We start from the raw sequence: 15,805 nt of genomic DNA, 5'->3' as shown, positions 1-15,805 counted from the left end.
TTTTATTAATTATTATTGTACTTTTTTTTAGATGAAATGCAACATGAATTTGTAGCTTTAGCCAGTGCATTGGGCTGGCTATTATAAATGCTAGTTTTTAATTTCTTTTCTGTTTTGAGCCAAAAATATCAGAACCTAGCTATGCGCATTTATGTAGCTTAAATGTTCATTTTCTGCTTATAGTATCATAAGTAGTAATATATAACAGATAGGTAGTGTAAGAGGTATCAGACTTAAAAACGACAAAACCAGCAGTTTTCAGATGCAAAACAGTTGTGTTTTAGATGCTGGTATGTTGTCATACCAAAGAAGTGTGTCGTACAGTGTAAAAACCACATAAGCTAATTAGTTTGAGATTACAACAACAGAATTTGAGGCGAGAGCGTCTTTATGTAGGCTTCAGGAGCAGGTGATGCTAACAGTGACAGCAACAGTGGCTTGTGAGCTGCCTTAGCCTCATAGCTCCAGTGGAAAAACTTAAAAAGCAAATCTCAGACACCAAATATCTCCTGGCTGATTGACCACTTTTTTGTTAGGGAGAAACTTGTGTGAATTTGATTTTTGGTTAAACCATGGCTTTAGTTCTTGGCCTTGTAGCGCTTGGTGGAAATGAACTTCATGCTAATGTTTATCTATAAACCTCCGCCACTCATGCGCTAGTGGAAAACACCGCTACTGTCTTTGAATTAAACATCACCAGTGATAACCTGGACTTGGCATAATGTCAGTTTCTTTGGGTATTTTCCTTTACGAAGCCTGAATGACTTGTTTCTTGTGTCCATTAGAGGGCAGTGCTTGTCCACTTCACTTGATTGAGCGTTCTGGCAGCACACAACTTGAGAGAAGGGACAGAGATGAGGGAATGGATTCTCCTCAGTGAATCATGCTGCTGTATCCAGCTGATGGTGTCATTTTGCAGGAGCTAGCGTGCTAGTTTTCATTTCTGGTATCAGCTAGCGTGTCTTTGCTCGAAGCTCAGATGAAGCTGGACGCCTCCTCTCTGTGGCATTCACAGCATCTCTCTTGGCGAAAGGCGCTTTCGGACGGCTGAGGAGCTCTGATCAGGGCATTTTCTTCTTGGCACCATGTTGGCGTTCTCCACGTTGGCTTCAGAAATGATGTGAGGGAACTTGTTTAAGCCTTTTTTTCTTAGCTTGGCTTCTCCAAAATGAAGCGCTTTTATTGGAGATACTCTCATTTAGTGTTTCATTAAGATAATTAGTATATTCTGCAGAGTAATGCTTCTGGTGGACTGTAACTCAAAGCTCTCTGGCTTGGACTTCCTTGGCCCGCAGTGGACGCTTGGCTCGGCGTTTATCAGGCAGCAGTATGTTCTGTTGGAATGACTGAATGCTTTACAGTCATTGTTCATGCGAGGCTTAGAGTACATACTTAAAAAAAGATGGTTCTTCAGGGGTTCTTTAGTAAAGGGAATGGTTCTGTTTAGAGTTCTGTATAAAACAATGGTTCTTTGCATGGTAAAATGGTTCTTCAGGTTGATGGAGAATATGTTCTATATGATTCTGTAGTGCACCAAATAGGGTTCTGCTATTGTTATCATGTCAAATTTATAACAATAGAAGAACCCTATTGGTGCTGTATAGAGCCATTTTCAAAAAGGTTCTGTACAGAACCATGTATGACACATTTTCTATCAATCTGAAGAACCATTTCACCACGCATAGAACCATTTAGGCATGATAAGGTTCTATATAGAACTCATAGTTATGAATAGAACCATTGCCTTTATTTAAGAACCCTTAATTAATCAAATGGCTAAAACAATATTACATTCTTTAAAAAAAACAAAACAATAAAAACCAAAACTACGCTGGCAAGTGGAGTAAATACCTAATATTTCTCATATTGAAGATGTAAGAATATTAGATGATTAATTCACTATTGCTATACACGTTTTTACTCGTTTTAAGGACTTTCATCTGGTGAAAGTGTCTAATTCCATTGGCAGATAATGTGCTTGCAAGAAGAGCAAAATTATCTGTAGTATTTCTTGAAATAAGCATTATTTAAATATTAAATAATTATTTTATTTGCAAAATAAAAGAATGTAAAAGAAGTAAAAATGTCTAGAAATAAGTCAAGTAAATTATATTATAATGGGATATTAGACACTTAGGCTAGATTTAAGGTTATTTTGTTTAAGGAATCTTTTTTTTTGCGGTGCAAGAAGCCTTTATAGACTTAATTAGACTTAAATGGAAAAATTGATGTGCTTAATTGATGTGCTCTATTTCTCAGTGTGAGAGAGAGGACAGTAGAAAAACAAATATGCTTTATCATCAGGCAAACTGTCAACTACTTGTTGTCGATATGTTGGTAAATTTAAGTTGATTTCAGTCAGGCAGTGATGACAGGTTTGCTGTTTGAGTGATGTGAGTGTTTGAGGAGGGTTGGGAGAACATCAGGGACGGGAGCTACATGTCCCTGTTACTGATTTCATTTATGTGTTCTTATGCATTTCTTATGCGCTTATTTTAATTTGTTTTTTAACTTATACCTGATCCGAATTATCACCTGATCTGTTTTGCATGTTGATATGATATATTTCTGTCTTCTTTTCGTACGTTTTGTGTTGCATCTTTAACGCTAATGTCATCGTTATTACATTTGTGTAATTATTTTGTGTTCATGTTCGATGTTTATGTTGATCTTTTGTTTTAAAGGAAGACTTCAGTGGTTTTCTGCCTGAACTCTTGTCTGCTGCAACTGTATTACATCGTTGATCACCACAGACAGGATTTTTATCAGAAAACTCATTAACTTGAAATGTTTTTATAGCAGAGAGCAGTTGAGGAGTTGCTGAATAAGCCTCTGAAGTTGTGCATCATTCGACGTTCAGCGTCAGGCTTTGTTAAGTGTGGTAGAAACTCTCAGCAGGTTTTCTCTATGGGGAAGAAATGAATGGCGTTTTCGTGCTTTGTGGTAAACAGAACTGATCCAAACCGCTTTATCGAGAGTCCACTTCCCCCTGGGTGTAGGTTCTCCGAATTCAGAGGTTGTTTAGCAGTCAAAATACAAAGAATTCTGCATGCATGCTACATATAAGCTAACACTTCACACTGAAATGATGTCGAATGAAAATAAAATAAATCTACTACTAAACCTCAACACTGTTATATAACACCAGCTACTCAAACTGTAGGCTTCTATTCCACACACTTAAAAAAGATGATTCTTCAAGGGTTCTTTAGTAAAGAAAATGGTTCTATGTAGAACCATGAACACTCAAAAAATCCCTTTGCATGATTAAAATGTTCCTTGTACTGTTAAATGGCTCTTCAGGTTGATGGAGAATGTGCTGTAGATGGTTCTATATTGGTGGTTCTATAGATGGTTCTATACCCACCAAAATGATTCTTCGATTATGACGAGCTTAACATCATAACAATAAAACAAACCTTCTTAGTGCCATACAGAACCATTTTCAAAAAGGCTCTATATAGAACCATTTACAGCACATATTCAATCGAGCTGAAGGCCCATTTTACAATGTAAAGAACCCTTTAAGCTTGTAAAGGGTTCTTTGAGTGTTCATGGTTCTATATAGAACCATTTTCTTTACTAAAGAACTCATGAAGAACTATCTTTTTTAGGAGTGTGTCTTATAATGTCTGCTCAGCGTGCAGCAGTGTTAGATTGCTTGCAGCAATAATCATATTTGGAGGTCTTACTGACCTCATAATTCAGAAGATCCAGTGCTGTTCAGAGTAAAAAATTGGCCGTATGGCAAAACATCAGCTTTGGAACATTTTTGTTCACCAGAGGAAGCATTAACACATTTATGGCATTCATTTTTACCAATAGAGAAAACCTGTTTAGGCTCCTTACATGGGTGTGATGCTGAGTACAGAATGACGGCACAACTGTAGAGGTGTGTTTCATCAACACTGAACATTTATTCAAAACTAGTGAGGCAGCAAAATGGAAATCCTTGGCCGAAACTGAAATTCAGGACTACTTGGGCCCAAAACTGAAAAGCTGACAAATAAATAAAAACATAAATTAAACTTACTAAATGATTACAGTATGTAGGCTACAGTACATGCCACAGAATCCAATGTCTGCAACTCCAGAGAACAGTTGGTCATCCAAGGCAATAAAAAACATTATTTTTAGTAATTCTTTGCATATTGGCTCTGAATGTTTTTTGTTATTTCAAAAAAATGTGACTACAGATGGCGCTAGCATGCTAAGAGGGGCTTACCTTTTAACTTCTGGGGCTTTGCTGTATTCTGTGTAGTCAAGTGGTCTCAAACCTGTCGTGGAGAAGTTCCTCGTTGTTGTTTACCCTCTTGATACATCATCTAAATTCCCTCGTAGAAACTGTGAAAAGGCTCCACACCACCAACATTTTCACTGTATATCTACTGCCACCGGAACAAACAGTGTTTTTAATTAATGTTTATCATTTTCATTAACATTACGCCACTTCAAATCCCAGGCTAATCACATACCAAGGGACTTCAGTGCAAACTGGCTGAGCTATTCTTAGGTTATAGAGGTGTTGTAATAAAACAGCCTGTAAAGGGGTTAAATTATTTGTGAAGTCTTAGATTTTGAAACTTCATTGCAGGCCTAGTACATCTTTTCTTTCAGTCAATATCTTTGGCCATTTTCCTCTTAAAATTGAAAAAGGCTGAAATTGAAGCTAAAAATTGTATAAATCATTCTTTCAGAGATGGTACATTTCACTGTACCTTTTCAGAGTTTTTAGTTTCTAATTTGCATTACACAGTCACAGATTTAATGTTTATTAAGGGAATTCAGAAACTGCCTAATAGCTCCTATTACACATATTTTCTGTCCATTTTTAAGTACAGGGAAGCGCCTTGACTTTATGGTCAGTGGTGATCAACCATACACTATAGACGTGACAGATAGAGGTCGGGTTAAAAACGCTGAAGTATTCTTTTTATCCTGATTGTTTTTTTGTCTTTCTGTTGTGTTCCCCTCCCCCACTGAGTTGGTCACTTATTTTTATTTTTAGGGTCAAAGAAGATCCAAAACCTCAGTCAGCGCAGTAAGTATCTCTTTACCCAGAGTGCTTCAGGCTTTGACCCTCCCCTCTCATTGGTGCACTGTGCTTTTCTTTATTCATTTATTCTGTGGCTTCCTCTGTGATTGGCAGCTCTTTCTCTCCTCTCTCTCTGGTGATTGGCTGGCTACAGTTTGTCAATGCTTTTTTCTTTATTGGCTGTGTAAGAGAGCTGCCGGCGGCCTCTTGCTTCATCCAGTCGGAGGCTGGATGCGTCCGTCCTGCTTTACCTGCTTCTCGGCCCGATCTTTCACTTCCAGAGAGATGGCGTGTTTGATCCCTCTCTGTTTCTGTGTAACATATGGCCGTACTGTATGTGGTTGTTTCATGCAACCTATATTCCACTGGCTGCAGCTCTACGTGCTTTAAGGAGTAGTTTGGCCAAAAATGAAATGTTCGCAGTTTCTCCCTTAACCCAGATGGAGTCGATCAGCCATGACATGTTCGCGGTCTGGAGTTTGCTTCATAGTTTTGCACCGGAGCTACAAGGCTAATGTAGTGAACCTGTTGGGCCAGAAATCAATCATAATGCATATGCAGGAGTGTATCTGCAGCATTACAGGTCAAATATAGGCAACCAAGGTACCATTTCAGAGCTTAAAATCTCTACTTTTAACCTATTTTGCATTTTTCTTCTGTAATTACGTTTGAAATGTAAATATTTTGATCACAAAATACCTTGCCATGAAAGTTTTTATGACAAAATATTTATTTTTCTAATGTAATTAAAGAAAACATGGCAAAATGGGTGAAAAGTGGAGATTTTAAGCTCTAATATGGTACCTTGGTTGCCTATATTGGACCCATAATGCTTCACATAGAGTCCTGTATATACAACATGATTGATTTCTGGCCTGCTGGCGGGCCAGTGCTTTTTAAGAGGTTAATCATGCAAAGGGTTCTTTGAGTGTTCATTGTTCTATATAGAACCACTTTCTTCACTAAAGAGCCCTTTTTAGTGTGTAGAACAAGTAATGAAGCTTACAGCCATCAGTTAGCATTGTGGAATGTGCATGTCGAAGTGCAGGGCTGTAACAAATATTAGTAATATTCAATAAATAAAATAATAAAGTATTGAAAATGGAAATCCATTGAAACTGACATTTTATGGACCCATGCAGTTCTGTTTTGTGGGGAAACAAATGTTTGCTATCAGGCTAAATGCTAGCTTGTCACCAGTAGCACACTGGGCTCACTGGTGATTGTGAGATTGTGAGACTGTATCGACTATATCAGTTTTCATGTACTTTACATGCTCCAGATAGCTAGCTAGCAATGTTTCAGCAGTGACTGTTTTGGTGGTGACAATTTTAGCAGAACTTAAAAATGCAAGCTGGTACATGACTAGCAAACACAGCTTTGAACAGTTACACACATAAAATCATAATATTTTCATTAAACACAAAAGAGTTTACTTAATTGCAGAAAGTATGTGTTTCAGTAGTGACAGTTACTAAAGTTACATGCCGATTTTCACGCTTTGGGACACTTTTGCTTGCATGGGATCTAACTGCTCACCATGTGGTTGCGAGGGACAGGGATACAGTCTTACTTCCTGCTCTAAAATGCAGGGGTGTGGCTAAAATAAGGCTCCGTCTACAGACTAAAACTCTTTGTGTTTCGGCAGTGACGGGAAAACGTGGGACAGTGTTTTTTCAATAAAGTTTAGTTTAAATATTGAACTCATGATAAATGTAAATTTTTTTTACAACTTCAAAAGAAATCGAAAGCAGAAAAAAACAGAAAAAAGTACAAAAACAAAAAAAGGAATTGTTTTTATGAGTTGAAATTTAGAGGGTAGGGTTTGGGACAGACACCTTACTATAGAAAGTACCCTATAAATGATGATTTTGTATATATTTAGTTTAATACTATTTTTATGAATGCATTGAGTTTAAGTAGATCACAACATGATCTTTGTAAATATCTAATGTATGAATACTTATATTATTTTTACTGTGGGAATGCAGACTGAACTAATTTAGTACACTGTTAGAAATAAAGGTTCTGTGCAGGTACATTTTTCGTTCATCAAGGAACAAACAATGTAAATGTTCCCTCAAAGGTACAACCGTGGTATTAAGGTCTGATTGTGAACCTTAAAGAACCTTAAAGTTTTTCCAGGTGAAAAGTTAACATTTGTACCTTTTCATTATTTAATGTTTTAAAACAGAACAATAAAATAAAAAGCCTGGAGACGAGACGGGGTGTGTGGAGTCAGTACAGCTTAGAACATATAATTTCAGTGGATTATGGTACAGTTATGTTCCCTGACTAAAGGTACTGAGATGAACCCTTGAGGGTTCCACCCCAGTGACAAGAGGGGCACTGCCCCAGTGACAGTTCATTTCTGAGAGTGTAGAAAGGTCATACATCTCATTTTTCAATTTTTTCTGAATGGCTTTTTTTTGCAGTGTATCTTCAACATTATTAACTTAAGACAATGTACGAAGAGGCTAATTCTTGAAACAAGTCAAAAAGCCCTGATACTCAGTGGTCTGGTGGACCCACCTCATTTTTGTTTTTTAAAATCAATGCAGCCAGAACAGTTTATGTAAAAATACCAGATGTTTAAAATATCACAAGTGGCCAGTGTAGGGTTCTTCTTTAGCAGCTGTAGCCAGTCAGCAGCCTGTCCATGTTGTCCAGCCTCTCTCTCACACACACACAGACACACACACACACACACACACATATACAAGCACATGCACACACACACACACACACTAACAGCAGGCCATGTAGGAGGAGAACAGAGTGAAGGACACAGCACCGCCACACTTCTGCTCCCCGCGGGTTCACCCAACACCACAGGTGTAATATAACTGTGTGGGGGGTGAACAGAGTGAAGACACTGAAAATGGGTTATTTTATATGTTCTTTACAGAAAATGAGCAAAAGCCAAGAAATCTGAGGTTGAAATAATAATAAATAGCATAATTTTTTCTTTTGGTAAACATTGAAAATGGGTCCCACAGACCTGAACACCACACCAGGGTAAAAACTCACTGTTTTCTCTGCTTTCTTGCGTCACTCACCGCTGTTCAAAAAGGGCCGTGAACCTGTTTATAATTATTTATCGGTGATGTTTTTTATTATCTTCTAGTATCTATCTAGTATTTCAGCTCAGTTTTATTAGAAAGCACAACAAATGAGTACAATGTATGCAGTAGTGCAAATATTTTTTTTTCTTATAGAATATTTAAATATTTCAGATAATATTTCGATAGAATATTCGAGAAATTAAAATATTTGATAGTGGCAGCCCCTGATTCAAATCGAGTCGAGTTGTAAGTCATCTTACACAGACCTTGTTATGTGATTTTTTAACTGTTTTAAAAAAATATAGACAAAATTCAGGTTTCAAGATGCTGCTGCTACAGTTTTTAGCCGTGTGCTGTACTTTTGACCATTTTTATAGAGAACAGTGTGTCGTACAGTGTCAGAAACCACAAAAGCGATTCTATTTGAGATTCTGAAACAACTCAGCACTCTTTGAGGCAAATGTGTGAGGATTAGGGCATCATGCTTGGTTAACTGTAAGCTTCCATTACTTGTTAGCTGCATTGGCCTCTGAGCTCTAGTACCAAACTATAGAAGCAGACTGCTAACACCAGACGTCTTGGCTGATCAACCACACTTGAGCTAACTGGGAAATTATTTGATTTTCTGAACTATCGCTTTAATCTGTCTCTTCTCAACTTTCTCTCTTCCTCTCTCTGTCACTCTCTCTCTCTCTGGTGGAGTGAGCATTGTTGATGTGCCTCCTCTTTTGTAGCTGCTGGTTCCCTTCCTCTCTGCCCCACATTAGTGTGTGCTCTAGTGCAGCTACAGTAGTGCCGGTCACTCTGACCCCTTTGCTGCCCGCTCTAGCCCCTCTGTGTGTCCTTTTGTGATGGTCAGCCTCGCTGTTGTCCTGCTTGTCTGTGCAGGTGGTTCAAAGGTCCCTTTAGCGGGATATCGGAGCTGGTGAATAATGTTCTCCAGCCGCAGACAAAGTCCCCAAACGAGCCCCAAAAAGAATCTCCGAAGGAGCCGGAACCGTAAGTAAAACGGATGCCTTCATCCATGTGCCTGGTCAGGTGAAAACTACACTACCCAGCAGGCAGTTCTACTGCCTAGTGTGGCAGTTGAATTTGACAGCATAGCTGAATTAATTTATGTGAAGTGACTTCTGTTAACTGTGTTTGTAAATGACTGCTGTACAGTAATGTACTTTACTTGATGTACTGAAAGGGAATTTGCGTAATATTTGGCACATTTCAGTCTTGTTTGAAGCATTTATGACTTTAATATAGTTTAATTAAAAGTAATTCAAGCAAACCCTAAACCTGAATCTTGGTGTCTGACAAAGATGTGAATTCAGAATCCTTCAAAAGGTCCAATTCCACCAAAATGTGTGCATTATTGAGCTTTAAGATGCAAACAAAGTCATTTAGCGTGGTTTGGTGTGAAATGCTCCCTTCTAGAGAAACGTACAGATTTCGTCAGAAACATTCACAGTGGTGGTTATAGTTACCAGACGTCTGAAGAGTTTAATGCCTCAAAAACATCCCTCACAGAAAGTTAATACATCAAGTGATTATGAATGATTATGATGCTTTTATCAAAGTTGAGATAAGATTTTAAAATACACATTTCTTTAAAAAAGCCATTCATGGCAGAGGGCTGCATGCAGGCGAAGTAGTACATTAAACAAAACTGATGTTTTTCACATTTATCACTACGTTACCATTGTCAACATTACATAGTAAAAACTAAGAAGGCATAGGAAGGTCGTTTTGGATAGTAACTAATATGGCTATTAACATTGTAGACATTGTGACCCCTGGTTTCTATCACCACCACTGTAAAGAAATCCAAGTCAGTTTCTATACAATTAACCGTTTCACATGGTGCTTCTGGTCATCAAATTATGAGCTGAATCATCTGCTGTTTTTCTCCAGAGTTGGTGATCTGATTGTTTTGTTCTCTCTGTTTGTCCTGGCTGCTGTTTTTGACCACAGCTATTTGCCATATTAAACACTTCCAGTGATTAATTGCAAAACAGTGGACGCTTTGCCACCATTTACTTGGTCAGGGTGGTAGATCTGGGTGGTAGCCTCCATCCTCTCAACACTGGGAGAGCTTTAGCATCCCACAGGCTGGTTATAACGGCAGCTATACATCATCAAGATCATCACGCTTTAGTTTTGGTGTGGGTGTGATGCAAACATCGGGGTACATAGAAAATACAACCCACTAGAAACTTGTAATTTATTGCCATCCAGATGCAACAGCTTTATCGCTGAAGAGATGTGTAAAAATTGTATTACCGATGTTCTGATAAATAGGGTTTAAGGCTGATTATTCAGTACGTGAAAAGCAATGTAAAGTGGCTTTATTACAGTTATTCTGAAGTTATAGGAGTGAGGAATGAGCAGCCGTGCTCTCTAATGCTCCTTTTGTAATGAAACATGCAGCTGATGTGTCTCTTTGAAGTGCTGACCATGTCCACAAAATGCTCAGAAAAGAATATTTGACAATTTTTTTTTAATAACAATAAACGTCATCAAATTTCCCACCCCTACACAGCAAGAATATGGTGTTCTAGAAAGCACATATGATCCTACAGAAGTGACATAAAGGTCTGCTCTGTTGGCCTCTGTCCTGTCACTCATACGAGAAGTCAGTATCAGACTGCTGGTTTATGTTTCCAGACTGCAGTGCGTCAGCTGAGAGGTGAGGTGTGTTTATGTGTTTATGAGGCAGCAGCGTATGGTTTCATGTGGGCAGTGTGTCAGCTGAGATGAGGTGGGTTTGTGTGTTTGTTATGAGACAGCAGCGTATGGTTTCATGTGAGCCGTGTGTCGCAGCTGGCCGCCATGCTATCTGACCCACTGCCTGCTGCCAGGTCTGCTGGAGCCCCTCCAGGCCTGAGGCACCCGCCTGCCTGCCCGCTGTTCGTTGGGCCCAGAGTCGCTCTGGGGTCAGGATGGAGTGTGTTGTGGACAGGGTGTGAAGTGATGGGCGTGGCATAGGTGGGCATGTGTCGGGAGTATGATTTGAAGGGTTTCGGTGTATTTAGTGCTGTAAGGTGACCTGAGGTAGCCAAAAGTCATAAGATGATGAGGCCAATTGTTCCGTCTTGAATCTGATGTAGCCCGGCCATCCATGTAGCATCACCAGGGATGGAGCATGCGATGATGATATGACCTGATGATAGGGCCAACACTTAAATACTTGCACCACTCGGGAGCCCCGATATGCTGTTTTAAAGGCAAGGAGAAAAATAAGTAAATTTTGATGGAAGATTACAGGAAAATAAAGAGTTTTGTATTTATAATGTTATGATTTCATGAATCGTGCTTAATTTAACCAGCAATAAGAGCCAATTAAGTAAAAAAGGTCAGTTTTGATTTCAGGTTAACTTAAACAGGCGCTGGCTTTAAAAGTTTGGAGTTTTATTTGGTTTATTTGGTGGAAGAATGTTTTCAGGCTAGATTTGGTTTGATTAAAATTCTGACATAAAGAATGTAAAACTCTCCTGTCAAATGACATGTTTTGTTGATTTTCTTAGTGACAATAAACACAAATCCTCTACAGGGAACAGATTTAAATATGACATTTTCTATAAATTTTAGTGCACAACTTCTAGCTATTTGCTGATTTTAAAGCTACACTATGTCACTTTTGGGGATTTGGAGACCTCTCTGGTGGAAATGTGTAATAGCATCCGCATGTGGAAAAACCTTTTGTAATGGGGGTTGTGTGAATCTGAGGATTGAAAGCGCATTAAAAGGGAGTTAAAAGAAACTCAGTCAAAACTTTGTTAAGGACGTGTCTTCCGAGGATGTGAATGAATTATCTACTATTGTCATGTATATAATTGTCATGTATAATGTAGACTTTGCAGTTGAGACCTAAATATTGAGACAGACTTTTATTCTGGGCCTGTGCTGTGACGTCAGTAAGTAAAGACGTATGATGTGGTCTGTAAATCCTGGTTTACTTCTACAATCCAGGAAAAATTGATTGACTTCTTGTGGATCGTGTGTTGAAGATGAAGAGTGTGTTCTTGGGTGAAAATGTTTTGCACACCTGAAGCTACTGGATCAGTCCATCAGGGGTGCTGAGTGGATTCCATTGTTGCTGTGCGAGAATAATCCAAAAGGGTAGGTCAGTGGGACAGGAGGTCAGGCTATAGAGAGCTGACGAGGAGTTAGTGGCAGACATTTATGATGACAGACGACCCTAGGTGACTCTCGGCCAGACTCTGAAATCATGTTTTTTTAAATGCATGTCATGAACGTAACTCTAACTTAACAGGTCAGACTGGTCAGCTTTCAATGATTGCATGAAGTCCAGCATTGCACCAGATGATTGTCTATACCTCAATACCTCATATTTCCCATATTTTCACTATATATGTCCATCAGTGAAATCACAATACAATAATGAAACTGTATTTTTGATGGACTATTGCAGATAAGTCAGTTTATAACTTAAACCTCTTAAAGTCTTTTGGTTTATAGTTGGTTTATAAATTAAGAGGTACAGCCATTTTCTAAAACTGTGCTTATGTATGATGTTATGCACTTAGCTAGCAGCTGAAAATGTCCAGTGCCCATTCGGATACACAGTAAATGTCTGCCATTAGTTACCTCCGTAACAGTTATTTGTTCCCCTTTGTGCTGCATTTACCAGAAGTGAACCCTCAGGGCCTTTCAGGCCTTCAGAGTAGTTTTCTGGGAATACGTCTGTAATTTTTTGTTCATTTTTATTCAATAAAATGATGCTCGTATTTAAACTCTGCAAGTATTACAGTACTACTACTAGAGGTCTCTACTGAGTCACTGTGAAACATATATAAATATGCTAATATGTCACAAGTAAAACAAGGAATGTCTTTTACAAGCTTCAAATGTCCATGTGAGTCATCCTTAACTTTCCGCTAACAAGCTACTAGAGTCCCATAGGGACACTAGCAGACGATAGAATTATCGTAGATGTGCCTTGAGAGGAACCAAGACTGAAAAGGGGAACTCGTCCTCTTCTGGTCGACACTGGATAACAAACAATAACAAAAGAGCAGTATGAACAGAGAATATGGGTTTAACATTAATATAAAATATTAAAATACAGAAAAGGGGAAAAGCAGGTTAAGGAATGGATGTGATTCAGTATCAACAGGATGGTCAGTTCATGCAGGTGAGGGTTGCACAGCATCGTACAGTGAGAATCTCCTTTAGTAGATGATGTGCTAACTTATTTTCACTCAGAAAATCAGTACCAAAAAATTAGAAGAGACTTATCAAAACTTTTTTGATAAGAAATGGCCGAACACGGCTGTAGGAGAACGAGGCTGCAGCGTCAAAGAGCAGTTAAAGGTCTGAAAGCAAAGTTTAAAGAATCCGAGGACACAAAAAAGGAGCTCGAACACATTCTGGGTGATGAGCCCAGCAGTCAGTCAGTGAAGCTTCATGATGGCTCCTGTGATGCTGGCGAACGTGAAGCTGAACCCTCCAGGGAGAGACTGGCGTTCATTGGCAGTCATGATTGTTTACCTCAGGATGAGCCACGTGAAGCAATGTGAAGCACTGTTCTTTTGAGCATGCGGTCAGTTTAGGAGCTGATCTGTTCAGACTGATGTCGCATACAGAGCACATTTAAAAGATAGTCTGAACAATCAAACAAAAAAATCAGATTTGGGGAGAAAATCAGATTTGGGACACTTTTACCTGCTGTGTGAACGGCCAAAATGTCAAACCAAGTGACATTTATTGTAAACAAACCATGACCATGTCATTTTCTTTCTGGTCTGGCATTCTTTTAAAGTGCAGCTGATGTATTTAATATATTTATTATTTGAGTGGATTCTCTGCAGACTTTTGTAGGTTGACATCCAAAATGCCTTTGTGTGCTTCTGAGTTCATGACTTCATCAGTGAACACGAGCTCAGCAACATCAGTGTAAGAAAAACAGCAGATTTTGATGACTTCTATAATACCTTTCCTGCAGTTTGGTTGGAATTCTTCTCCAGACTTTCTCCATCATCAGTCTGATGTGCTAAAAGTATTTTTCAAACAAATATAATTTTGTTAAACATTTTATGAATTATGAATATGAACCTAAAGAAGAAGTTTATCAAAGGTTATGGCTTAAATGTTCTGGCACTGTACGAGTACATATGTGTTGCAGTGATGAACATTGCTGGGCTTCACTCCACTGAAGTATTTTCTGCGCTTACTCCAGTGTTGAGCTGGTCACGTGGTCAGCTGTATGAAAATGCTTCTGTCTAGAGCAGGTCTGATCTCTCCTGGTTAACACCCAAGTATGTTCACACGGTAAATAGATACAGGTGCTCAATAATTCAGCCCACTAATGCATGTTGCAGGGGCAGATGTAGGGGCCAAAACTGCCCTAATCGGCAGATTACGGAGCTCGCCGCAAGCTTCGGTTTCCACGGTGGCGGCTGATTGACAGGTGCCATACAAAATGCATGTGCGTCACGCGGGCACGAAGGTAGCGTTGCAGACATACTGGCTGGCCCTCGAACTCTGACCGCTGACCCTGGAGCACTGACTCCTGCTGGGTCAATGCAAGGTTCCACAATCAATGAGAAGAGTAGACTCTCTGACACTGAAGTGGCTCCCTGCTCCCTATGTAGTGCACTACAAAGTGCGCTCGCTTTTATATTGCCAGTCTTGGGACACGCCTACTCCTTTATTTTTACCACTGATCATACCAGGAATAATAGTGATGATATCAAAAGAAACTGCAGAAATGTTGGGTTTCTGCCTAGTAGGGCTATTTGGACCCACCCTACCAACAGCGCATCTGATTGGCTCAAACTCATTATCAAGCACAGATGTCAGACATTCTACAAATTAACTTTTAATGAAGCAGCTGTCAGTGACAAAATGATTGTAGTTCAGTATTTTCCATCTCTAAATTTCTAAATTGTCACAAATTAAAGACATTAAATGTCTTTCCTTTTTTGAAACCACCTGCTGCTTTTTAAATTGTGTGAACATTTTATAATAAATAGGCCCATAGATTGGATCAGTTTAGCCTGCTGAATGTGTCCTCCAATGCTAATGTGACTGATATTACTGATATTGGTGGCGTCAACGGTGTATTTTGCTTATAAATTATATTTCCGACTCAACATCCTTAGGTGATACATTCATGGCATTGCAGTGGCTGGATTGCATTGGCATTGCAGGAAGGATGGAACTATGGAGAGTTTGAAGGGTCAAACTCAACAAATGTGTTCACATGTTGTGGCAAAACTAAGTAAAAGATCTCGTTTTGGCTATCGTTATTTTTTTTTTAGTAAATGGGAAAAGTGAGTAAATTAGATTTTTCACCAAGCTGTTCCTTTGAACAAGCTTTTAAAGTATTGCTTCGTCATTGCTGCTGTATTGTTTAGCTGACACTAGAACATGAGAAGCATTTTGTAACGTAGAGAGCATCATTACGTTTTGCCGCCATGCGAATGCAGCGTTTGCACACGAGCGGGTGGTGCTTTGGACTGTGAATGCGGCTGGTGTTAGCTTACGGCTGGCCCTGAAATAGAAGCACAGGCGCAAATGATTCATTAAACGATGAGGAACCTGAGAAAGTAGAATTAAGTTCGACCACTGCTTGGCACTCCGCCAAACCCCGCCTAGTAGTAGTAAAGGAGTGGTTTTAATCTGAGGGAATGGCTCTGATGGTGTATATGTGTGTGTATATATATATATATATATATATGTATATATATGT

At 39.0% G+C, this 15,805-nt stretch overlaps 1 protein-coding gene across 1 annotated transcript in view; it reads left to right on the top strand.

Annotated features, from left to right (window-relative positions):
* The window catches only part of LOC118798505 (regulating synaptic membrane exocytosis protein 2-like), an 81,675-nt gene that overhangs the window by 32,227 nt on the left and 33,643 nt on the right, over positions 1–15,805 (top strand). The window lies entirely within an intron of this gene.

The sequence above is a fragment of the Colossoma macropomum genome, unplaced genomic scaffold (assembly GCF_904425465.1).
Source record: "Colossoma macropomum unplaced genomic scaffold, Colossoma_macropomum, whole genome shotgun sequence".
NCBI classification, from domain to species: Eukaryota; Metazoa; Chordata; class Actinopteri; order Characiformes; family Serrasalmidae; genus Colossoma; species Colossoma macropomum.
This window is presented reverse-complemented; position numbering and strand designations above follow the sequence as displayed.